Source organism: Peromyscus leucopus, unplaced genomic scaffold, assembly GCF_004664715.2.
Source record: "Peromyscus leucopus breed LL Stock unplaced genomic scaffold, UCI_PerLeu_2.1 scaffold_1408, whole genome shotgun sequence".
NCBI classification, from domain to species: Eukaryota; Metazoa; Chordata; class Mammalia; order Rodentia; family Cricetidae; genus Peromyscus; species Peromyscus leucopus.
The window spans coordinates 83,706-109,358 of NW_023504565.1; the positions used below are offsets into that span (position 1 = coordinate 83,706).

The following is a 25,653-nucleotide window of genomic DNA, read 5'->3' on the forward strand; positions in this document are numbered from 1 at the left end:
TCTCCCCTGTTATTGGTGATTCCAATTTAGAATTATTTTATACAAGTTGTATTTTAAGAAGTTTCCACTGTATTAGGTTTCCATATGACCTTTCAAATGGCACTTAGTTTTAGCCATCCCTCCCAGTATTCCCTCCCTTGCCTCCTCTTTCCTCTCCTCTCCATTTGATCCTCCCTTTCCCATCCCTCCCCATTCATCCATAACTATCTATTCTATTTCCCCTTCCCAGGGGATTCTTTCTCTGTCACACCTAGTTCCTTATCTATACCTAACCTCTGTGGTTAAATAGATCATAGCCTGCTTATCAAAGACTTAGCCACTAAGGTATAAACAAATACATGCCATATTTGTCTATTGGGGTCTGTGCTACCTCACTCAGGATGATTTTTTTTGTAGTTCCATCCATTTACCTGTTGAGTGTGGATGAATCTGTGCGAAGTTAAGGGGAGGGAGTTGCATGTAAATATGATCAAAATATTTGGTATCAAATTTCAAAGAGTCAATAAAATAGTTTTGAAAAGAGTTGAATCTAAATTGCATGTGTGACATAACATAAGAAATTAAGATTATCAGTGCAGAAAATTGTTAAACTGTAAGAGTTTTCTCTATTGCAATTAGGTAAGCAAACCTCATTGTTGCTTAGATTTCATTAAATGTTTTTTTCACACATCGATTTTCTCTTACAAAGAATTACAAGAGGTGACATTGAGTTAGTACCAGCTAAGACAAAGGAACTCCAAAATAAACATGAACAGTGAACTCTGTTTGATATCAGGAGAAAGTAGAAAAAAACTAAAAACAAACAAACAAATAAAAACTAGCTGAAAACCTTTACATGTTAACCCTTTATTGAAGTATTAAATACAAAAGCATTTGCTACCCCTGTTTGTCTACCCACTGAGAATGAGAGGCCAGGTCTTCATGGGGTGAGGTTCCACTCATCCCATCACATCCCCAGCTCACTTGTCAGGTTTCCAGTTCAGCCACACAGTGGCAATGGCCAGATACACTCTTATTTATAACTCCCATTTTCACCTTTTCCTTTTGATTACAATAACACCTTCAAAAGAGCATCCACTTGATTTTGAAAACTACATTAATTGCGTGCCATATAGAACAATGGTCTATTATACATATCCTTTCAGTATTGAATGATTGGTTTTTATTGAATATATAGCTAGCAAAAGTAAACTTACAAATAAAAAATAGCAGACAGGGAGAAGTGGCATAGAGACAAAGAAACATCATCAAACCAGGGCCTTACACTACCCATCAGAAATGACGAGAGTAGCCCAAGTGGGAGAGAAAGCAAATGCAATCTCAAAGAAGGCTCTTAAAACACTGACAGAAATGACCAGGGAGGCCCTGCTGAAACAGTCTTGCTGGAGCTTGACAGCATTGGTGGCCTTTGGATGAGAATGGCCTCATAGACTCACATGCTTGAATCCTTGGTCCCCTTTGGTGGAAATGTGAGGAAAGCATTAGGATATATGGCCTTGTTGGAGGAGGTGTCTCTGAGGTGGACTTTGAACAGCTGCTGCTCCTAGTGCACACTCTGCTTCGTGCTTCCAGATCAAGAAGGGAGCTCTCTGCTGTGCCTGCTGCAGTCCTGATCTCCAACCCCAGGAAACAAAACGTGAGTCCAATTTAATGCTTTCTTTTATAAGTTGCTCTGGCTGTGATGTCTTGCAATAGCAATACAAAGTAACTAAAACTTGTTACTCAGTTATTGCCTTGTGAGAAGGTTTCCAGTTACATGGGTGAGCTTCCCATTTGCTATTCCCACAGTAGGTATCTTTATACCATGAGACAAGCAATTACCTCTGTTGCCAATGGTTCTTCTAGCTGTTCTGGAGGGCTCCATGTCTTGAATACCTTTAACTGTTTTCTGTTCTCCTTTCTCCTCATCACGGGGACGAGAGAGGGGGGAGTTTACCTGAGGAAAGCCCTTGAAGGGCCTTGAGATAAACGCTTGAGTCTGAAACTGGGGGACTCATGCTCTCAGAATTGACTCCCAATATGTGTAAACAGTAGGTATCAATTTACGAACAGAGGAGTGACAGATGCGTCTTCTGCTAAGGCAATCTTCTCAACTCCTTACTCACCCACTCTCAAAGATTCTCCCTTTACCACCTCCATGTGTTATCCATAGCTAATTACACTGTCCTTATAAATATGTGAGGGCCATTTACCTGGTTTCTGTGCTGAGGGGACACGTTTCACCTCCATGTCAACAGTAACTGACCAGGTAGGCAACTCTGAGTGAATAAACTGAAAAACGAGGTACAGTAGACACAGATTTTATCAAATAGCCAGCACAAGAAGGGAAGATGAGGGAAGAGGCAGAATGCTTTGAACATAAATGTAAATGTGAATTGAAGGTACTGCCTACTGTGAGTGAGTTGCATAATCATGATGAGAATCAAGAAGCAGAGGCCACCTGGAGTCTATGGTGGAAAAATTAATCACTGCACTGTATAAGAGAAAAGGGGAGAGAGGAGCACATGGAGGGAGGGACAGAAAGAGGGAAGCTGACTCTTTTACTGGCTTTGGGGACCCTACAGCTCATTGTTCAGCCTTAATATATGGGGAGGTGCTGAGTCTTAGGGCAACTCCATATGTCATGCTCTGCTGATATTCATGGGATAGCTGCCCTTTCCTAAACAGAAACGGAGGAGGAGTGGATTGGGTGGGGGAAAGAGAGGGAGTTACAGGGATGGACTGGGAGGAAAGGAGGAAGGGGAAACTGTGGCTGGGATGTAAAATAAAGAAACAAATAAGTTTTTTTTTAAAGGATAATGGGGGAGAACCATCCTTTACCATCAACTGAAATCCCAGCATCTATATCAAGGTTCTTCCAGGTCTGTTCTTCTGGCAGCTCATGCCACTCCCTGTAATGTAGTTTCTCAATTACTTCTTCTTGCCTCAGGCTACCCTTCCTGGGGAATCTCCACCTAGCAGAGAGAGTTGCATACTGGTTCAGGGCACCTCTCCCTGTTGAATGTGGTTGTTCATTAACTTATTGATTATCTGACTGGTCTCTCTAGACTCCAGCAGAATACCTGAGAGCCTTGCACCCAAAACTTGTGCTCATATCTAAATTGGGGCCAAGATGAGTATTGCATGATCTTACAGAAGGCAAGAATGAAAGAAGATAATGTATATAAAGAAAGTCCCTTGGCCTCCATGTCCAGTATGTTCTAACTGGTTTGGGCAGCCCTATCCCTATGGTATTACTATTTGTGGCTTCTGTGGCCTCACTCTTCAGTGTATCCAGTTGTTGGCTGCAGATGTTCCATGTTCTTTGCACCTCCGATACTGAGGGTTCATATTCCAGCCAGTGCTTCACCATCATAGCCTCATGTATCACTCTCTCAGAGGCTCCTTACAGTGAATCTAACCCTGCTACACATTACTCTGAGTTCAAAGGCTTTCTTTAAACTCTAGGTAAAAGCCTCCATGATTCCAGAACACCTGCATTATCTGTGCCTGGAAAACTAGCATTATGTGAATGATGCCAGGTTCTGCCGAAAATTCCAGCAGTAGACAAAACCTCTTGGACCAAGGCTGCAGTGGACTCTAAGTTTCTGAATCTAGGAAAACACATCCATAGGCAACCACCTTTGAGTACAGCACCCTGCAGCTCTCTCTTTGAAAGGACTTTCAGATGCATGCTGTTTCACACAGTGGAGTCTGTGATCCAGAAACATGGGGTCACAATGAAATTTCCTGTCCCAGATTAATTAGCCCGTTACTTTTGAGTCAAGCTTACTAACACAAGTGGTTTCTGGATCAATAAATTGTTCACATTTGAAATGCTAGAGTCCACATTGAAATAGTAGTCTTTACTATCCACACATCTTTGGCATTCTGGTGTTCTGATCTACCACCTATGTGTGTTAAGATAATACAGCTTCCATGAAAAGATTCTTCTGTTTTTGTTTTTATTTTTGTTTGGTTTTTGTTTTATTTCTTTGTTTGGTTTGGTTTTAGTTTTTCTTTTAAACTCAGTTTGGTTTTTTGGAGAGATATTGCAAGGGCAGCGGACAGATGAGAAGTCACAGGGCAATGAGTGGGATAGAATGCATGATGTGAAATCCACATAGAATCAATAAAAGCAAGGCCAACAATGGGATACTGGTGAGGTTGTTGAGGCCATGGCAAAACTCACCTATGATGATCCTGGTACAGAAGCTCGCTGAAAGAATATTAAGAAGAACACATCGAATGTTTAGACTGATTATTGCAGCATGCAAAAGAATAATCAGGCCATTGAAGGCAAAATCTGCACCCTTGGAGGACTGGATCAGGGATACAATTAATACTGAGTCTCATGACCATGATGATATGTGGATAGGAGAAGCAATTTCAAAATGTTTGAGGAATGTCAGATGTTTTGGGTATGAAAACAAGGTCATTTGAAAAGGGAGTGTAAACAGGGCATTCCAAAAAAGAATGATTATTCCAGGAACAAGGGCAACACAATGTCCCTCCCTTCTGGATTATGCAGAAGGTGTGTGGTAAGGGTAAACATTGGACCAAGGAATGTAGATCAACAAGAGACAGACAAGGTAATCCTTTGCCTTGTCCTTGGGAAACTCCCAGAAGGGCTCATGCAGCACAGCAAATTCAGTTCAGAACCTTTCCTGCCATCATAGAAGAAACCCCTACTCAGAGCAATTAAAGAACCAAATGCCTATTGGAATAAACCAGGCATTTTAAAAATGAGTAGTGTTTGTCTTTGTAAAGAAAATAAGAGAAAACACTACTCATTTTAAAATGAGCAGTTGGACAATTTGGCAAGTAACTCAAAATAAGACCATTTGGTGTTTTCTGATCTTCATTAATAACCATCAGGTCTGTGAAATCTCTTGCAATGCACTGTGGAATAATTTTTTTCAGAGCCAGTCCTCTTCTGTAATAAACATGCACATCTGGTATAACTGTTGAGAGCTGTTCACAGAGTCGTACTGTTCTCCCATGATGTATATCTGATGTTGTGATGAAAATCTTAGGAGATGTCTGTCTGTTGAAGTAGGAAGCAAATTCATCAGTAGCTTCATTATAAGCGACCTCTTCATCATTGGAGTCTACTGTGGTTTCATCATGGACTCGTTGATTGTCAACTGTCTTTGGAACAGGCTTTGGTGGAGCCTTATCACCAAGTATATTTATCATCCTTAATGTTTAACTTTCCTTCCCATGCATTAAGGGTGGAAGGCATTTGCTAATTTCCACAAGTGAGTCTGAGTTAAATTGCCAAATTGCAGGAAAGGATTTGACATTCCATCTCCACGCCATTGAATAGATTCATTAACAGAAGAACTAATTTCTACAGTTCCACTCAAACCATACTGCTGCTGCCATCTTAACTTTGAGTGAGAATATTTTATTTGAGGGAAGCCATAAATCAATGATGTCTCTATGGGAGATATTGATTAGCACTCAAGATTTCTCTCACATTTTTGCCAATGCACCCAGTCAGATTCCATGGTGGTAACCCTCATCTCACAGAAGAGTAGATTTATGGAAGTAGTGGCATTAATCTTCTGTCCTTTAAAATCAAATGCATGGAGCATATAAAACTTACTATGATAATCTTGGGTAGTATTGATTATAGATAGCTACACTTGAAAGGTTATATTTAGACACTGAATTCCATTTCTCATACAAATAGGAACTCCTTGTACTCCTACAGTATAATTTTTAATCTCTTTACCCTCCTCCATTGGCTGAGCAGGACCTCAGTTGTCATAAGGACCAGGTAGCCAAGAAGATTCATTAACCATCATAGGAATATTCATAACTCCCCAACTTTCGTGTAAGTTAATCGGAGGATTAGGGATAAAGGTCCAGTAAGTATGACCAGTCCCCATTACCTGTGTAGTTACCACAGACAGCATAGCAAGGAACAAAGTTGTAGCATTTAGAGGTCTCTGAGGCATTTGAATTATCACCTCCCCTTTGTCACACCAGTTTTTAAGCTGTCCTCAGGTGGGAGAATTAGCTGTCTGCTCCAAAGGCCTTCTGCATTTTTTATTTCCCAGAGGCATCTCAGCCAAGGAATCCAAGAGACTCCTCTTGCTCATGGCAGATTTTTTTTTTTATCAATTTTGATGGGATCCACAATCTTTTATCTCCAATGAAAACATAAGCATACTCTTAGCCCTGTCTTAACACTTTTGCTGGTTTCTATTTTGATGTGAAAACACTTATAATAAATGGGCTGACTCAATTTAGCAGGTTTTTCCACAATCCAATGTCTTTCAGCAGTTGTTGTCCCTGTTTCATTAGCTTTTAAAAATTTTTTAAATTAGTAATGCCCCCCAAAATTGCTACATTTCATTGGAAACATAAAATGAGGCATTATCAGTTTTAACTTTTATCAGTATGCCAATTATACCAATTGTTTTTAATAAATGTGTAATTATAAAATCAACCTTTTTCAGAGCTTAAGGCAGATGCTCATTGTAATCCAGAGTATATATCAATTATATAATGAATATATTTTAATTTTCCAAATTCTGCTAAACAAAATATATCTATTTGTCAAATTTCATTTCTTTATGTACGTTTAGGATTAGTTCCTCCAGGTGAAGAAACTTGATTATACAAAGAACAAGCAGAACAGTTTTTTATAATTTCCTTACCTTGTTGCCAAGTATTAGAAAAAATTTTTCCTTAATTCCCTACTATTAATATGATGTTTCTTCTGAAATTCTAAATTTCCAACACATTTCCTATCAGTAATTGGTTAATCTATTTATTTTCTTTTGCTAATGTCCCAGGCAACCCAGTATGAGAGCAAATATTGGCAATATAAAATGGTAAATTCCTTTTTTGGATTGCAGGTCTAGTTGTACAAATAATAAAGTTAATTTTGAATTACCAGGAATAAGTTCAGTACTTTTTTTGTGCAATACAACCCTTTCTGCATATTGAGAATCAATAATTATATTACGACATTTATTAAAGTTTAATAAAACCATCAGAAGGCATATGACCCTGATTTTTTTCAAGTAAATCATATAGACTTTGAAGTGCTTACTAGTTTCCTGCTTTATAAGCAGCCATTCCTAATTTACTTGCATCAGGATAAAATGTCACAGTCCCAGAAATAGGTGTTCTTTTTATTATGAGGGGAAGAATCTAACCAGTTGGTTTAATTAATTGAAGTTGCTCTCTTTTTGGATATTTGTCATTAATTGCTCCTAAGAAATTACTATAAGCTCTTTGCCAATCAACATTAATCACCATAATTGCACAATTTCAGCATCAATATAGGGTACTACAATCTCAGCTGGATTCATTCACAACAATTGAGGAAGAAACATTTTTTTTATTGGTCTTTAACTTTTTACTTTGTCTGTGAGATAGGAAAATTCATTCCAAAATATTATTTCCCCTCTGCATAAGGACTCCAGTAGGGGAATGATTGGAAAGTACAATTATAAAAATACATTCAGTTGTGAGATCTAATCGACTCACATAGGCATTTTGTAAGTTTTGTTCTACTTAGGCTAATTCCCTTTCTGCCTCAGCTGTTAATTTTATTGTACTGTTTAAATCTGAGACATCTTGCAAAATTTGAAACAAATGACTTAATTCTTAAATAGATAAGCCAATGGCAGGCCGTAACCAGTTAGTATCATCCAATAATTTTTTCAAATCATTGAGAATATGTAATTGATCTCTTTTAATCTGTACCATTTGTGTCTGGATTCTCTGCAGGCACTCCCCCAACTTCTATCCATCAAGGCTTCCTAAATTTCCCACAGCTTCTGCAAACAACACAACCAACTGTGGACCAGTGATTCAACCACATGCACCTACAGGGTGTATTTCATGTTCAAACCATACCAGCTCAAAGTATACACTTCCTGTTCAAACCAAAACTTTTGAAATGATAGACAACTACAGGTGGTTCAAAATGCATGTATTCCTATGTCCAAAGTCCTCATAGTGTCAACACTAGCAATGATGATCCAAAGTCCAAAGTAAAAGCAATCTCTTAACTGTAAACATCTATTAAAAAATAAAAGAGTTTACATACTTCAGTACACAAAGGCACAGAGTAAACATTCTCTTTTTGAAAGAGGAGTGGGGCATGACCAGAGCAAAGCAAACTGAATCATAGCAGGGCACACATGGAGTCCTGGGGTCCTCTATCTGACACAGACTCCTGATGAAATTGTTTGTGCTCCAAAAGGGCTCCCTTCCCTTGAGCAACACCTGCCGTCTCTTCAATTTAGGCTTGTTTGTGAACACCCAGGTTTGATTTCGTGTTCTCAGAAAATGACTGCTGAGCCAATGCCTGGTCTTGATGCTGCTTCAAGACAAAAGTCTCCAAAGGACATCTATACTTAGGATTGGGATTTGGTGGTTGGAGGGGACCTCACATTCTTGGGCACTTAATGCTTGGTTGCTCACACTATTTGGAGAGTAGCCTTGCTAAACAAAGTATGTCTCTAGAGAAGGACTCTGAGAGTTCAAAAACTCACACCAGTTCCCATTTGTTCTCTCTGCTTCCTGATTGCAGTTAGAGACATGAGTTCCTGCTCTGCCTCCACACTTCCCCACGATGATGGCTATAGGCTCTTATCACTTAGGAACCATAACTCAAATCACCCCTTTTTCTATAAGTTGCCTTAATCATTATGTTTTATAGTAGCCATGGAAAACTAATCAATAGACAAATTGGGTGGTTGGAGCCCTCTAAACCTTTTAACATCACACATGAGCTACATATAAGATTTGGAGTTTGCATTGCTGAGTTTCAGTCTTGATTTAGTCCAGCATTTCATCACTATGCCCCTATTCCTCCCTAGTGTAATAGTAATGTATATTCTTTTCCATTGTATACTGAGAAGTATATAATTTGCTTTTACAGGAGTTTGCACATAAGACATTGCTATGAGTCTGACAAGAGACTTTGGACTTTGGGGTTTTAAAACAGCACCAAGACTGTGAGAGACTATGGGGACTTTTGAAGTTGTACTAAATACAGTTTTTTTCATTATGAGAGGGCCAGAGAGTAGAATGCAGAATGTGGTAGTTTGAATTAGAGCCCCACCCAATTCCAACCCCTCATATTCTTAGGCATCTGAATACTTGGTTCCCAAGTAGGGATACAGTATGTGTAGGTTTGGAGATGTTAACTATGTCACTGGGGGAGGGCTTTGAACATTCAAAAGTCATGAGTTATTTTCAGTGTAGTTACTCTACTTCCTGTTTGGAGCTCTAGTCGTGAGCTCTCAGCTGGTCCTTCTTTTTGCTGCAACACTTCCCATCATGATGGTGATGGACTCAACCTTCTGGAATCATAAGTCCCAATGAACCCCTCCTTCTATAAATAGCTTTGGTCATGGTGTTTTATCACAGCAGTAGAAACATAACTAAACAGTGACATAGCATTACTCTTTTCCAAAGACTTTTCTAGAATTTATTTAGTGTGTGTGAATGTTTTGCCCACATACATGTATGTATACCACATGCTTGCCTGGTGCCTGCAGAGAGGTCAGAAAAGGGTTTCAGATTCCTTGGAACTGGAGTTACAGACAGTGAAGAGCTCCCATGTAGGCTCTGGGAACTGAACCTGGGTCCTCTGCAAGAGTAACAAGTGCTCTTAACCACTGAACCATTTCTCAACCCCTGACATATTACTCTTTTTTTTTTTTTCGAGACAGGGTTTCTCTGTGTAGCTTTGCACCTTTCCTGGAACTCACTTGGTAGCCCAGGCTGGACCTTGAACTCACAGAGATCGCCTGGCTCTGCCTTCTGAGTGCTGGGATTAAAGGCGTTGGCCACCACCGCCCGGCCCTGACATATTACTCTTAAAGGTAAAATTAATTGGGATTCTGATGAAGGCTTGTATTTATGGATTAGATCTTTTAAGGGGAAAAAGGTTAAAGATAAGGCTGGGGATTAAAATAACTAACAATATTTTCAAAATGTAAACCATATTTTTTCTGAATCTTGTACTATTTAGGTTCCTTTTTCTTTTAAAATTTACCACAATACACTTAATTTTGTGGCTAAGTGGGAAGCTGGTTGTCTCTCTGTATGCATCTTATGCATGCCATTTGATTGGTCAGATCCATTCGGTGTGGATATTACAGAATATGCAAAACAGTCAGTTAATTCTTTATTTAAAATACACGAGAGGAAGTTGTCAGTAAAGGATGTTGATTATATCCTGAATAAAAATACATGCCTATTTTTTCAGCTTAAAGGAGTTCCACAAACTACTAAAATGTAAGCAACTTCCCTTCATATATGAGTGATGAGGACATTGTTAGAAAAAGAGAGTTGGGGTTCCCTCTATGGGGTCCTAATCTAGTAAATAAAGGAAACTTGGGAATGATGTTATTAGAGTCTAAAAGAAACACAATGGCAGACAAGTTATAAATACCAGCACCAGCCAGCAGGAGGGAGATGGAGAACAGACAGAATGAAAGTCATGCTGTCTGAAGTAAGCTGGCATGTTCAGCAATAGAAGGCAGCAAACACATGTATGGTAGAATGTGGGGGCTTCATAAAAACAAGTGAGAAAGCCCAGAGAGCATTAGGGAAAGCATGGCCAGGCTTTGACCAGCGTCATAGTTAGGGTTTCTATTACCATGAAGAGACACCATGTCCACTGCAACTCTTTTTTTTTTCCTTTTCTTTATTAAGAAATTTTATACTCACTCAACATACTATCCAGAGATCTCATTTCCTCCCTCCTCCTACCCCACAGGTCCTCCCTCCCAAGCCATTCTACATCCCCACATCCCCCAAATCAAGGTCTCCCATGGGGCGTCACCAGAGCCCAGCACACTGAGCCTAGGCAGGTCCAAGACCCTTCCCACTGCACAAAAGCTGCACAAGTTGTCACACAACAGGCACTGGGTACCCAAATGCCTGCCTATGCAACAGGGACATATCCTGATCCCCCTGTATGGGTGCCCCCAAACAGTTCAAGCCAAATAACTATCTTCTGTATCCAGAGGGCCTAGTCCAGTCCCATGGAAGCTCCACAGCCACTATTCTACAGTTCATGAGCTTTCACTAGTGTGGCCGGTCCTCTCTGCACGTCTTCCCATCATGATCTCAATGTCCTCCTGCCTGCAGAATCCCTCCTCTATCTCATCAAATTGATTGCCAGAGTTCAGCCTTGTGGCTGGCTGGAGATCTCTGCATCTGCCTCCATTAGTCACTGTACAAAGGCTCTATGATGATGGTTAGGGTATTCACTACACTGGTCACCAGAGTAGTCCAGTCCAGGCACCCTCTAGACCACTGTCATCTGTCCAAGGTGGGGTCATCCTTGTGGATTTCTGAGAGCCTACCCAGCACCCTGCCTCTTCCTATTCCCATGATGTCCTTATCTATCATGGTAACTCCCTCCCTGTCTTCCCACTCTGTCCCTGTTCCAGCTCTACCCTCCTATTTTTTTATGTTCTCATCCCCCACTCCCAGTTCACTCCTGTAGTCCACTTCTCCTTCCGTGGGCCATCCATATGTCCCTCCAAGGGTCTTTCCCTGTTAGCTAGCCTCTTTGGAGCTGTGGGTTGCAGTCTGGCCATTCCTTCCCTCACATCTAGTATCCACTTATGAGTGAGTACATACTATGTTTGTCCTTCTGAGTCTGGGTTACCTCACTTAGGATGATATTTCCTAGTTCCATCCATTTGCCTACAAATTTCATATCATTGGTTTTTACTGCTGAGTAGTACTCCATTGTATATAAGTGCCACATTTTCTTTACCATTCTTCAGTTGAGGGGCATCTAGGTTGTTTCCAGGTTCTTGCTATTACGAATAATGCTGATATGAACATAGTTGAGCTTGTGTCCTTGTGGTTAGATTGAGTATTCCTTGGGTATATGCCCAAGAGTGGTATAGCTGGGTCTTAAGGAAGACTTATTCTTAATTTTCTGAGAAACTGCCATACTGATTTCCAGAGTGGCTGTACAAGTTTGCCTTCCCACCAACAGTGGAGGAGTGTTCCCCTTGCTTCACATCTTCTCCAACATAAGCTGACTTCAATGTTTTTGATCTTAGCCATTCTGACAGGTGTAAGATGATATCTCAGAGTTGTTTTGATTTGCATTTCCCTGATGACTAAGGATGTTGAGCAATTCCTTAAATGCCTTTCAGCCATTTGAGATTCTACTGTTGAGAATTCTCTGTTAAGCTCTGTAGGCTATTTTTTAAATTGGAATGTTCAGTATTTTGAAATCTAGCTTTTTGAGTTTTATATATATTTTGGAGATCAGCCTTCTGTCAGATGTTCAGTTGGTGAAGATCTTTTCCCATTCTGTGGTCTATCCTTTTGTTTTATTGACCATGTCCTTTGCTCTACAAAAGCTTCTTAGTTTCAGGAGGTCCCATTTATTAATTGTTGCTCTCACTTTCTGTGCTACTGGTGTTATATTTAGGAAGTGTTCTCCTGTGCCAGTGTCTTCAAGACTACTTCCTACTTAGATTTACTTGGACTTGAGTTTTGTGCATGGCGACAGATATTGATCTATTTGCAATCTTCTGCATGTTGACATCCAGTTCTGCCAGTACCATTTGTTGAAGATGCATTTGTTTTTTCCATGGCAGAGTTTTGGCTTCTTTGTTGAAAATTATATGTTCATGGGTGTGTGCATTACTATCAGGGTCTTCAATTCAATTCTATTGGACCACATGTTGGTTTTTATGCCAGTACCAAGCTGTTTTTATTACTATAGCTGTATAGTAGAGCTTGAGGTCAGTGTCATGATGCCTCTAGAAGTTGCTTTATTATACAGTATTCTTTTAGCTATCCTAGGTGTTTTGTTTTTCCATATAAAGTTAAGTATTGTTTTTTTCAGGTCTGTGAAGAATTGTGTTGAAATTTTGATGGGGGTTGCATTGAATCTGTAGATTGCTTTTGGTAAGATTGCCATTTTTACTATGTTAATTCCACCTGTCCCTGAGCATGGGAGATTTTTTCCATTTTCTGATACAGTCTTCAATTTCTTTCTTCAGAGTTCTTATCATACAGGTCTTTCACTTGCTTAGTTATAGTTACCCCAAGGTCGTTTATATTATTTTGTGGCTATTGTAAAGGGTGATGTTTCTCTGATTTCCTTCGCAACCCATTTATCATTTGTATATAGGAGGGCTGCTCATTTATTTTGAGGTAATCTTGTATCCTGCCACCTTACTGAAGGAGTTTATCAGCTGTAGGAGTTCCCTGGTAGAATTTTTGGGGTTCTTTATGTATACTATCATATCGTCTGCAAATAGTGAGTGTTTGACGTCTTACTTTCTAATTTCTAATTTTCCCTTGATCTCATTTTGTTGTCTTATTGCTCTAGCTAGAACTTCATGTACTATGTTGAATAAGTATGGGGAGAATGGAAAGCCTTGACTTGTTCCTGATTTTAGTGTAATCGCTTTGAGTTTCTCTCCATTTAATTTGATGTTGGCTGTCAGCTTGCTGTAAGTTGCCTTTATTATGTTTAGGTATGTTACTTATATTACTGATCTCTCTAGAACCTTTATCATGAAGAGGTGTTGGATTTTGTCAAAGGCTTTTTAAGAATCTAGTGAGATGATCATGCATTTTTTTCTTTCAGTTTGTTTATATGGTGGATTACATTGACAGATTTTTCATATGTTGAACCATACTTGCATCCCTGGGATGAAGCCTACTTAGTCATGGTAGATATTTTTTATGTGTTCCTGGATTCAGTTAGCCAGTATTTTATTGAGTATTTTTGCATCAATATTCATGATGGAGATTGGTTTGTAATTCTCTTTGTTTGTTGCATCTTTGTGTGGTTTGGGTATCAGGGAAACTGTAGCTTCATATAAAGTTTTTTGTATTATTCCTTCTGTTTCTATTTTGTGGAACAATTTGAAGAGTATTGGTATTAGCTCTTCTTTGAAAATCTGGTAGAACTATGTGCGGAAACCATCTGGTCCTGGGCTTGTTTTGGTTGGGAGACTTTTAATGACTGTTTCTATTTCCTTAGGGGTTGTTGTTCTACTTAAATAGTTTATCTGGTCTTGGTTTCAATTTGGTATGTGGTACCTATCCAGAAAATCATCCATTTCTTTCAGATTTTCCAATTGTGTGGAGTACAGGTTTTTGAAGTATGACCTGATGATTATCTGAATTTCCTCATTGTCTGTTGTTATTTCACCCTTTTCATTTCTGATTTTGTAAATTTGGATGCGCTCTATCTGCTTTGTGGTTAATTTGGATAAGGGCTTGTCTATCTTGTTGATTTTCTCAAAGAACCAACTCTTGTTTCATTGATTCTTTGTATTGTTCTCTTAATTTGATTATTTCCTGGTGTCTGTTTCCTTGGATGAGTATGCTTCTTCTTGTTCTAGAGCTTTCAGGTGTGCTGTTTAGTCATTAGTGTGAGATTTCTCCAACTTCTTTATGTGGACATTTAGTGCTATGAATTTTCCTCTTAGCACTGCTTTCATAGTGTCTCATAAATTTGGGTTTATTGTACATTTGTTTTCATTGAATTCTAGGAAATCTCTTAGTTTTCTTTATTTTTCCTTGACCCATTGGTGATTCAATTGGGCATTATTCAGTTTCCATGTGATTGTAGGCCTCTGTAATTTTTGTTGTTGAAATCTAACTTTAAGCCATGGTGGTCTAATAAGATACAGGAGGTTATTCCATTTTTTTGTATCTATTGAGGTTTGCTTTGTTACCAAGCATGTAGTCAATTTTGGAGAAGGTTCCATGGGGTGATGAGAAGAAAGCATATTCTTTTGTGTTAGGGTGGACTATCCTTTAGGTGTCTATTAAGTCCATTTGAATTATAGTGTCTGTTAGTTCCCTTATTTCTTTGTTAAGTTTCTGTGTGGCAGACCTGTCCATTAGTGAGAGTGGGGTGTTGAGCTTTCCCACTACTGGTGTATGGGTTTGATGTGATTTAAGCTTCAGTAATGTTTCTTTTCAAAATGTAGGTGCCCTTGTATTTGGGGCATAAGTATTCAGAATTGAGACTTCATCTTGTGGAATTTTCCCTGTGATAAATATGTTATATCATTCCCAATCCCTTTTGATTGATTTTAGTTCAGTTTGAAGTCTATTTCATTAAATATTAGGATAGCTACACCAGCTCGCTTCTTAAATCCATTTGATTGGAAAGTCTTTTCCCAGCCTTTTATTCTAAGGTAGTGTCTCTCTTTGAAGTTGAGGTGTGTTTCTTTTATGCAGCAAAAGGATGGATCTTGTATTCATATCCATTCTGTTAGCCTGTGCTTTTTATAGGTGAATTGAGACCATTAATATTAATGGATATTAATGACCACTGATTGTTAATTCCTGTTAATTTTTCATGGTAGTCTTGTCTGTTTCCCTTCTTTGGTATTTTTTGGTGTGGGACTATCACTTTTCTATGTTTTCATGGGTGTATCTAACCCCCCCTAGGTTGGATTTTTTCCTTCTAGTGCTTTCTGGAGAACAGAAAGAATAAAGGGCATGTTGTTTGGCACGTTCAGCAATAGAAGGCAGCAAAAACATGTATGGTAGAATGGGGGGGCTTCATAAAAAGAATGAGAAAGCCCAGAGAGTATGAAGGAAAGCATGGCAAGGCTTTAATCAGTGTCTTAGTTAGGATCTCTATTGCCGTAAAGAGACACCATGTCCATGGCAACTCTTATAAAGGAAAATATTTCATTGTGGTGGCTCACTTATACTTCACAGGTTTGGTCCATTTTCATCATGGTGGGAAGCAAGGCAGCACACAGACACACATGGTGCTAGAGAAGGAGCTGAAAGTTCTTGCATCTTGACTCACAACAGGAAGTGGACTGTCTCACTGGGTATAGATGAGCATTTATGAGACCTCAAAGCTCAACTCCACAGTGACAACTTTCCTCCAACAAGAACCCACCTACTCCAACAAGGCCACACCTGCCAACAGTGCCATTCTCTTTGGGGCTATTTTCTTTCAAACCACCACAGCCAGTATCTGAGAGAAGAAGGGATCGAAGGAAAAGGAAAAGTTACATGTTTCTGTGTCACTCAGAAAAGTGGGTAGGCTTTGTTACACTATGCAATAGAAGCACTAAAACCAGCTACATGGGAGATGAGTTTATTGGAAAGAGAAGAATATTATATCATTAGGGGGGCTTCTTGTTTCTCCCATCTCCTTTGCCTATCTTTAGGTGAATCTGTTTTCCTTGGAAAGTAAATTTTTGGCCAAATGACTGACAGGCCCAACAAGACTAAAAATGAATTCAATGTTCAAATCTTTGATGCATATCAGAATGATATGTCTCCACCCAGGGGCAGAGATACTCCGTTATTTTGACCTGGAGATCTAAGGAGTGGCAGAGCTAACACTTCGAGTGTTACGATGGACACAGAGGTCGAGTTCAATGCCAACTCTTAGGGATGTTCCATTGTCAATGGGCTCTACAGCTACTAATCTGTGATTAGCTTGTTAACATTCTTCCTCAAGTGTTACATAGAAACTTGCTACTGAAGAAACTTTCTGAGATATATACATATATGAAAGATATAGACAGATCACCTGGTAATGAGGGAGACACTGACCAACTAAACATCTTACGATACCAAAGGAAACCTCCAGTTCCAGTAATGGATTATATCTAGGTGAGCCATTAGCCAACAGGACCCCATGAAATCCCCAACCATTTCAGGCTATTGCCAAGACTATTTGTTGCTCTCCACAGACTGTAAGGACCTATTCCTAAAGTCAATGCTTATATATATATATCTCATTGAACACAAAGGATGGCTGAGCTTCTGCCTATTTACTGGCTTCACCCTGCTTACTAGCATTCATGGTACTAGAAGATGCTGAGCATGCCACTACAGAAGAAAGGCAATCATCAACCCATCTACAAACCCTGTGACATACCATGTCACATGCCTGTGAGATATGCTGGTGCAATAGTAGAACCAATGTTCTGTGAGTTACCAACCACTTTCTGGTTGGATTTAAGGCTCATTACATGAGTATCTATGCCTGACACTGCTAAGGTGATCAAGAACATGAGGTTGGATTGGCCATGAGTTTAGGGGAAAACCAAATACTATTGTTCTGCTAAGGAAATGTAGCAATAAAATGACTGCCTATTGAAGTAGGACAGGCCTATAGGGGTGAGGAAATTGGCTCAGACCACTTTCCAAGGCATGCACATAACATACTCCTTATGAGCCAACCTGGAGTCTGCCTGAGGGCCTAGCAATATCATCTGTCAGAGTTCCTGGTCACTGTCGCAGGTCCTGGGCACTGTCAGAGTTCCTGATCTTGCAGAGTCTGCCTGAGGGCCTAGCAACAGTCAATGTCAGGGTTCCTATCAATGTCAGAGTTCCTGATCATGCTCAGCCAATGAAGGATGAAAACACAGACTGGTGCTGGGAGGAGGGTATATAATGCCTTTCCTGCAATTGAATAAATGAGTTCATTATTTGTCTAAAACGGACTCCTAGTGTCTGTGCCAATGATACCCACATTCTCACCCCCACCCCTGAGGGAACCATTAGAAGCCAAGACAGACCAGTGCCTTACTCAATCATTATCCAAGAAGTGTCTTCGGCAGTGAAAAGAAGCTTACACAGAGACCCACAAATAGATAGTGTTCAAAGAGTGAGAAACATTGCAGCACTCAGTCCTAAATGCAATGTTCTTATCAAACCCTCCCAGGGGTACTCATGGACCTATGAAGAAGAGGAAGCAGAAAGAGTGTAAGGGCCAGTGGTGATGGATGACTCCAAGGAAACAGTGTTCTCCAGACACAACAGGGCTCCTGCACACATGAACTCAGAGACTGTAGCCGCACACACAGTATCTGCACAGATTAAAGTCAGGCAGGGTCCATGCACTGAGATCAGGAGGGCTCAAACTTCTAACCAGGAAGCTATCTGCAATCAGTAACCATTTGAGAAAGAAATATTAGTGTTCTCCAAATGAGTCTCATTGTGTATATTAACCACACTCCAGTCCCAGAGTATTTAACATGCTCTGCTTGTCTCTGTGGTCCGTGTACACACATGAAACAAAGACACAAATTCAGACAAAACACCCACACACTTTTAAAAAAATTAATAGAAAGACCTAGGTCATTAGTAAGGACACCTTTTGCTGTGTCTGGAAGTCATTTCCAGGAAGGATTAACAAACCAGAAAAGACTCGCTATACAGGTGGCACCATCCTGTGGCCTATGGTCACAAACTAAACAAAAAGGAGAGAAAGGTAGACTGAATGCAAGATGGAGCTGAGAATTCAGTCTGTCTGTTTAAATGTCATCTGCAGCCTCAGATCTGCCTTCCAAGAATAAAACTGTGTAGGGGTGACTAAGAGGACCTCTATAATTCTTGGTCACCAAGGAGGCTATCCAAAGAAGAAAAATCATACACTGAAAATTTGGAAAGTATGAAGTATGCTGTGCAAAAATTGTTTCATTTACCTGGAGGGATAGGAACTACCCACCTGTCTCTAGGTGTGCTAATGGCCTGTCCCTGGTGAGACTGCTGCTATGTCCTCCTACACAGGCTTATGATGACCAGGACATTAACCATCACATGATAAATATTCTGGTCAGGAGTACTCCATGCATCTTCAATGATGCAAAACACAGATGAACGATGCAGAATTTGGATTTTATTCTCTCAGCATCCTGTATGGGTCATAACATGAAATTAATTAAGAAGAGAATAAGGAGAGACAGAGGGAAAGTCACAGGACTCATTCCAACAAGTTAGAAAAAAAGTAAGGATATTAAAAATATAGTAGGTAAAGAACAGGCCAAGACAAGGGAAGTGATAAAAGTTAGAAGTAAAAGTGTTTTTCAGGCCGTTCTTTTTAAAATCATCTAATTATGTATGGAGGTATAATGCATGCCTGTGTGTGGGAATGTGAGCATGTGAGTGCAGGTGCAGGCAGAGATCAGAGGTGGATTATGGGTCTCCAGAAACTGGAGATACAAGGGGTTGTGAACCACCTGATGTGCATGCTGGGAATCAAACTTGGGTCCTCTTGTAGAACAGCAAATGCTCCTGCAAACTGAACAGTTCCTGACATTGCCAGTCAGAAAGGAACAATACTAGGTCCTTGTAAATACTCCCAAGTACCAGTGGCAGGAGGAAGTACCAATTGAAAATGTCCTTCTGACCAGAGTTAAGAACATTTATGTAAACTACAGGTCAGGAACATGTTCTAAACTGTGCTGGCTACAAACTAGAGGGAAAGAACAATTCAGAACAGGCAACATCTGGTGATTCACTACCCTTTGATGGACTGTAACCAAAACCTATTGATAAAGTCTCAAGGAAACTTTAGTTTGAAAAGGGAATATTCTAGGCTTAGTACTTGTTACTTTGGGGTGGGTCTGTGTTGAAAGAAGAATTAAGATCTTTGTGAAATTCCTCCTAGGCTTCCGGTAAATGTCTCTTGTCAAGAACATTGCTGTGGATAAAAATAAATCCTGGATTTGAAACACAGTCCTCTTCTCAGCAGGGTAGGGTTCTTAGATGATCACTAAGAACTGCAATAAATATATGGATGCACTAATGCTTCCTTATTAAGGGGTAGACAAAGGGACTCCTCTGTCTCTGTCTCTGTCTCTCTCTTTCTTTCTGCTGGTTGTTCAACATGGAAAGTCTCCAAACAAACAAACTGCATTTATTCCTGTTGAGAGAAACTCTATTATTATTATTTTTTTCTGGTTTTTTGAGACAGGGTTTCTCTGTGTAGCTTTGCGCCTTTCCTGGAATTCAACTCTGTAGACCAGGCTGGCCTCGAACTCACAGAGATCCGCCTGGCTCTGCCTCCGAGTGCTGGGATTAAAGGCGTTCGCCACCACCGCCCGGCTGAGAGAAACTCTAGAGTCAAAATGTCATGATTTTAGTGAAAGATCTGATGTGTGAGATAGCCTGGGGCAACAGCCAGGCTGAAGAATCAAAACACAGATTGAAGGGTGTCCAGTGGCTCTTGCTTGTAATCCTTATATAAAAATAAGGCCAGCTTGGGTAACAGTCAAGATATGTACACACACACACACACACACACACACACACACACACACACACACACACACACAAATACCTGATGAAAGTCCAAAGTCATTTAGCTTAATCACCAGCAGGAGAACAATGTTTTATACACAAACCTCTGAAGAATGAGAGAAAGCCCTGGAAATGATACACAAAAATAACAGAGTTAAAACAGGACTCAGACCAAGGAAGCAGGTAGGCTAATTGCAGACGTTTCTCCAAAGTCCTTCCCTACTTTCCACTTTAGCCTGGGCCACAACTCCAGCAGGAGCTCCCTGGGAACCTGAGGTCACTCCAGCCAGACATGTAGGAAGGCTAACTAAAGATCTTTACCACTCCCTCCTCTCCTACAAATTGAATCCCCATGTCTTACCCCCATCTCTGTAGCACACAACCTTGCAGCCTCCTCATCCTCTTTGCCCCCATCTCCAGTCCATCACACAGATCTACCCCTCCGAAATTTGTTCCCCCAACTCACTGCTTTATCTCAGTCCCCAGCACCATTGGTATTTCCTGGGATCCAGCCAGCCAAGCCAGCCCCTGCCAGTGAATCATTAGGACATTAAAGCAGGTAGATAAGCTTCAGGTTTCACTTTCCATCCTCTCTTCTAGATACATTCTCCCAGTTTCATCCCCAGCTCTGCAGCAGGCTAACCATAGTGGCCTCTGCTTATGTTCTGCTGCCAGGGAACAAAGCAGATCCTGATGGAAGAACCTGATTTCCTACATCCTGTGAATGGCCACAACACCCTGCTCATAGCCCACCCCCATTCCTAAGTGTAAGTTCTCAATACCTAGAGACACATTGTACAGCGAATCCCTAGAGTCACACCTACTAGGATCCCCAATGAATTTCCTAACAGGCAACACACAGAAGCCACACTCTACTAAGAACCAGAGGGCAACGGAAACCAAGCAACAAAATATAACCAACAAAGACAAGACCAGATATGAGCACCTAGAATTACAATTGTCACAAATCAGGATACCTAGACACCAGTGTAATAACACAATCTATAACAGCCAGGACAAAATGTCTCCACTGGATCCTAGCAATCCTGATTTTGGGACATAGCTGAAGAATAAGGAAAAGACCTTAAAATACCCTTTATGAATATGATAGGAGTCTTTAAAGAGGAAATGAATAAATCCCTTAAAGAAATCTATGAAAATACAAATAGTGAAGGAAGCGAGCAAAACAGTTCAAGATCTGCAAATGGAAATAGAATCAACTTTTAAAACAAAAAAAAAAAGAAGAAAAGAAAAACCCAAACTGAAGGAAATATGGAAAGGAAAAATTTAGTAACATAAGCAGGAACCTCAGAGGCATGACCCACTAACAGAATTGAGGAGATGGAAGAGAGAATTTCAGAATTGAAGACAATATAGAAAAACTGGATATCTTGGTCAAAGAAAATGTTAAATCTAAAAATGTCCTGACACAAAATACTGAGGACACTAGGAACACTATAGAAATAATAAATCTAAGAATAATAGGAATAGATGAAGGGGAAGAATCCAGGTCAAAGACACACAAAATATTTTCAACAAATTCATAGAAGAAAGTTCATAACCTAAAGAATGAGAGTGCATTCAAAATACAAGAAGTATATAGAACACCAATTAGACTGGACCAGAGAAGAAAGTACCATGACACATAGTAATCAAAACACCAAACACACAGACAAATGAGGGATATTAAAGGCTGCAAGGGGAAAAGAGCAAGTAACATATAAAACCATACCCATCAGAATGACACCTGACTTCAAGATGGGACCCTAAAAGCCAGATGAGCCCAGAGAGATGTACATCTGACTCTAAGAGACCGTAGATGCAGGCCAATACTATCATACCCAGTGAAACTTTCAATCACCATAGATGAAGAAAACAAGGTATTCCATGATAAACCCATATTTAACCAACATCTGCTACAAAGCCAGCCCTGCAGAATGTGCTAGAAGGAAAACTCCAACCCAACAGTATAAGTATAACCATGAAAACACAAGGAATAAATAATCCCAGAGCTGTACATCCAAAGAGAGGAACCACATATGCTCCACCACCAACAACAAAATAACGGAATCAAACACTGCTCATTGATAGCTCACAATCAAAAGATGCAGACTAACAGAATGGATGTAAAAACAGGATCCATTGTTCTGCTGATCCACAAACACACGTCAACATAAAGAATAGACATCACTTCAGGATAAAGGCATGGGGAAAATGTTCCAAGAAAAGGGAACTAAGCTGATGTAGCCATGTTAATAGCTGACAAAATAGACTTGAAACAAAAACTAATCAGAAGATATAAGAAAGAACACTGCATACTCATCAAGAGAAAATCTACCAAGAGGATATTGCCATTGTTAACATCTAAGCACACGGGCAACAAAGTTCAAAAGAAAAACTACTACAGCTTAAATCACGTATTGACCCTCACACACTATTAGTGAGAGACTTCAATATCCCATAACCCACTCTGGTTAACAGACAAATCATCCAGACCAAAATTAAACAGAGAAATGCTCATTCAACTGATGTTATAAAACAAGTAGACCTAACAGATATTTACAGAACATTTAATCCAAACACAAAAGAATGTACCTTCTTCTCAGCACCTCATAGAACTTCCTCCAAAATTGAGCACACACTCTATCAAAAAGTCTCAACAGATACAAGAAGTTTTTTGAAATAACACCCTGCATCTTCTCTGACCACCACATAGTAAAACTGGATCCCAACAACAACAGAAACTTACGAACTCTTGGAAACTGAACAACTCCTTACTGAATGAAAAAAAATGGATCAAGATAGAAAGTCAGAAAGAAATTAAAACTTTTTCGAATTCAATGAAATGAAATACAACATACTCAAACTTAAGGGACACACTAAAACTCTTCTAAGAAATAAGTTCACAGCACTAACTGCCTACATCAAAAAAAGAGATCTCATACTACTAACTTAATAGCACACATGAAAGCTCTAGAACAAAAAGAAGAAATACACCGAAAAGGAGTAGACAGTAAGAAATAATCAAAGTCGGTGCTGAAATAAATAAAAGAGAAACAAACAAAAAACAAAAAAACAAGAATCAATGAAACAAAGACTTGGTACTTTGAAAAAAGCAATAAGATTAATAAAATTTTATACAAATTAACTATAAGGTAGAGAGATTATGTAAATTAGTAAAATTATAGCTGATTAGTAGACAGTAAGAAACTCCTAAAAATTGTAGGAATACTTTAAAAACCTGCACTCCAACAAATTGAAAATAAAAAAAAAGATAATTTTCTCAATACATACCACTTACCAAAGTTAATTCAAGTTCAGATAAGCAAAGTAAACAGACCTATAACCCCTGGTGAAATAGAAGCAGTCATTAAAAGTCTCTTAACCACAAAAGAGCCCAGGACCAGATGGTTTTAACACATAATCCTGCCAGACGTTCAAAAAAATGTTAATGCCAATACTTCACAAATTATTCTACAAAATAGAAATAGAAAGAACAGTGCCCAATTTGTTTTACAAGGCTATAGCTACTTTGATACCCAAGCTACCTAAATACCTGCAAAAAATAGTTACAGTACAGTTGCCTTTATGAGTAAAATAATTGCAAACTGAATCCATGAGCACATCAAAAAGATCATCCACTATGATTAAGTAGGCTTCATCTCAGAGATGCAGGGATTGTTTAACATATGTAAGTCAATAAATGTAATCCACCACATAAACAAAATGAAACCCAAACACCACTGGATCATCCCATTAGATGTGGAAAACTCCTTTGAAAGACCCCAACAGCCCTTCATGATCAAAGTCCTAGAGAGATCAGGAATACAGGGAACGTACAAAAGTCAACATAATAAGGGCAATATACAGTAAACAGATAGTCAACATCAACTTAAATGAAGTAAACTCAAAGCATTTCCACTAACACCAGGCACAAGACAAGGCTGTCCACTCTCTCCATCCCTATTCAATACAGTACTTGAAGTCTTGGCTACAGCAATAATACAACTGATGAAGATGAAGGAAATACAACTTGAAAAGGAAGAAGTCAAAATACCTTTATTTGGAAAAGAAGAAGGCAAAATATCTTTATTTGCAGATAATAGGATAGTTTTAAATGACCATCAAAATTCCACTAGATTACCTCTACAGCTGACAAATGCTTTCAGCAAACTAGCAGGATACCAAGTTAACTCACATAAATCTAGAGCCCTCCTGTATACAAATGACAAATAGACTGAAAAAGAAATCAGGGAAACAACACCCTTCACAATAACCTCATATCATTTACAATGCCTTGGGGTAACTCTAACCAAACAAGTGAAAGACTTGTTTGATAAAATCAGGTCCTTTGCAAATATATTATAGCTTCCAGTAGAGTTTTTTTTTTTTCAATGGGTTTTCTAAATGTGCAAACCAATGAGTTTTTCTGTCTTGTGCCTTCTCTTGACCTCTTTTCATCTTTTGTTTGTTTGTTAGATTTTGATGTGTTAGTTTTTGTTTTATCTTATTATATTTGATTTTATATTATTATTATCTTTTAGAAGCCTTGTTGCTTTCTAATGAGGGACAGAAGGGGTGGATCCAGATGGGAGGGGAGGTGGGAGGAGCCAAGAGGAGTAAAAGGATGGGAAACCATAATCAGGATATATTATGTGAGAAAAAAAATCTATTTTCAACAAAAGGAAACAAAGGTATTAAAAAAGGGTTATGGAAACTGCATACAAGGGTTCATGCAGACTGCATACAAGCAAGCTGTGTCACCTGTACCTACATGTTTGGTGGAAGGAGGACATGTCAGCTTGGAGCATACTATCCTATGAGGTACTGTCACACCAAGGTACTGATAGAGTCTCAAGGGAAGCTTTAGTAGAGAAAGTGAGGGTGGGTGGAAAGAAGATAAAAGTTCACAGTCATCCTTCAATGGGCTTCTTGTATAATGGTTGCCTTTCTTGTACTTAAGTTTATTATAAAATGGATCATGTCTCTAATTGGGGAATATCCACTTATCTAGTTCTAGAACCTTATTGAGTCCCAAGAAATGTCTACACAACTTTCGGATAATATGAAGTAGGCATTCAAAGTGTGAACAAACACAATGTATGTGTTCTCTGTGTTTAGAGTAAATGCTGTTGTGCTTATAGAGAAAGGTACTGCAAAAAAAGCACCATGTGGGACCTACACTGGACTCTGTATGGACCTTAACAACCAGAAAGGCTTTGAGCCCCTTCCATGCAGATATGTCTGTACTTTGGAAACTACAGCCAGACTTGGTCACTTACAAAGTTTATGGTCACCCTATAATGGAGTCAAATTAAATTCTCAGCTTTCTCTTAGCTGCATTAATAGATCTCCTTGGCCACATGGGCCTATGGGCTGTAGATTGGACACGCCTTAAAGAGTTTTTACCATAAGGTGATTTGCTCACCTACTGATGTCAATCTTAACAAACAAACCAACAAAAAAATGATCAGAATCTGCTTATTCTGATAAATACAGCCATGTCTTTCAGATGAGCATGTGCATGCTCTGCAGTTAACTGTGAGCTGCTCAAAGAATTGAGGCAAAGAGAAGTTTATCAAATCAATAACAAGGAGTATTACAGCAAACACACTGAGTGAATAATCTTGG

At 39.4% G+C, this 25,653-nt stretch overlaps 1 long non-coding RNA gene across 1 annotated transcript; it reads left to right on the forward strand.

The window, feature by feature from the left end:
• The first annotated feature begins 1,207 nt into the window (after positions 1–1,207).
• On the forward strand, positions 1,208–20,600 carry LOC119087142. Its single transcript, XR_005090582.1, has 2 exons — positions 1,208–1,636; positions 19,391–20,600. It is a non-coding gene; the product is annotated as an uncharacterized LOC119087142 (long non-coding RNA).
• The last annotated feature ends 5,053 nt before the right edge of the window (positions 20,601–25,653 follow it).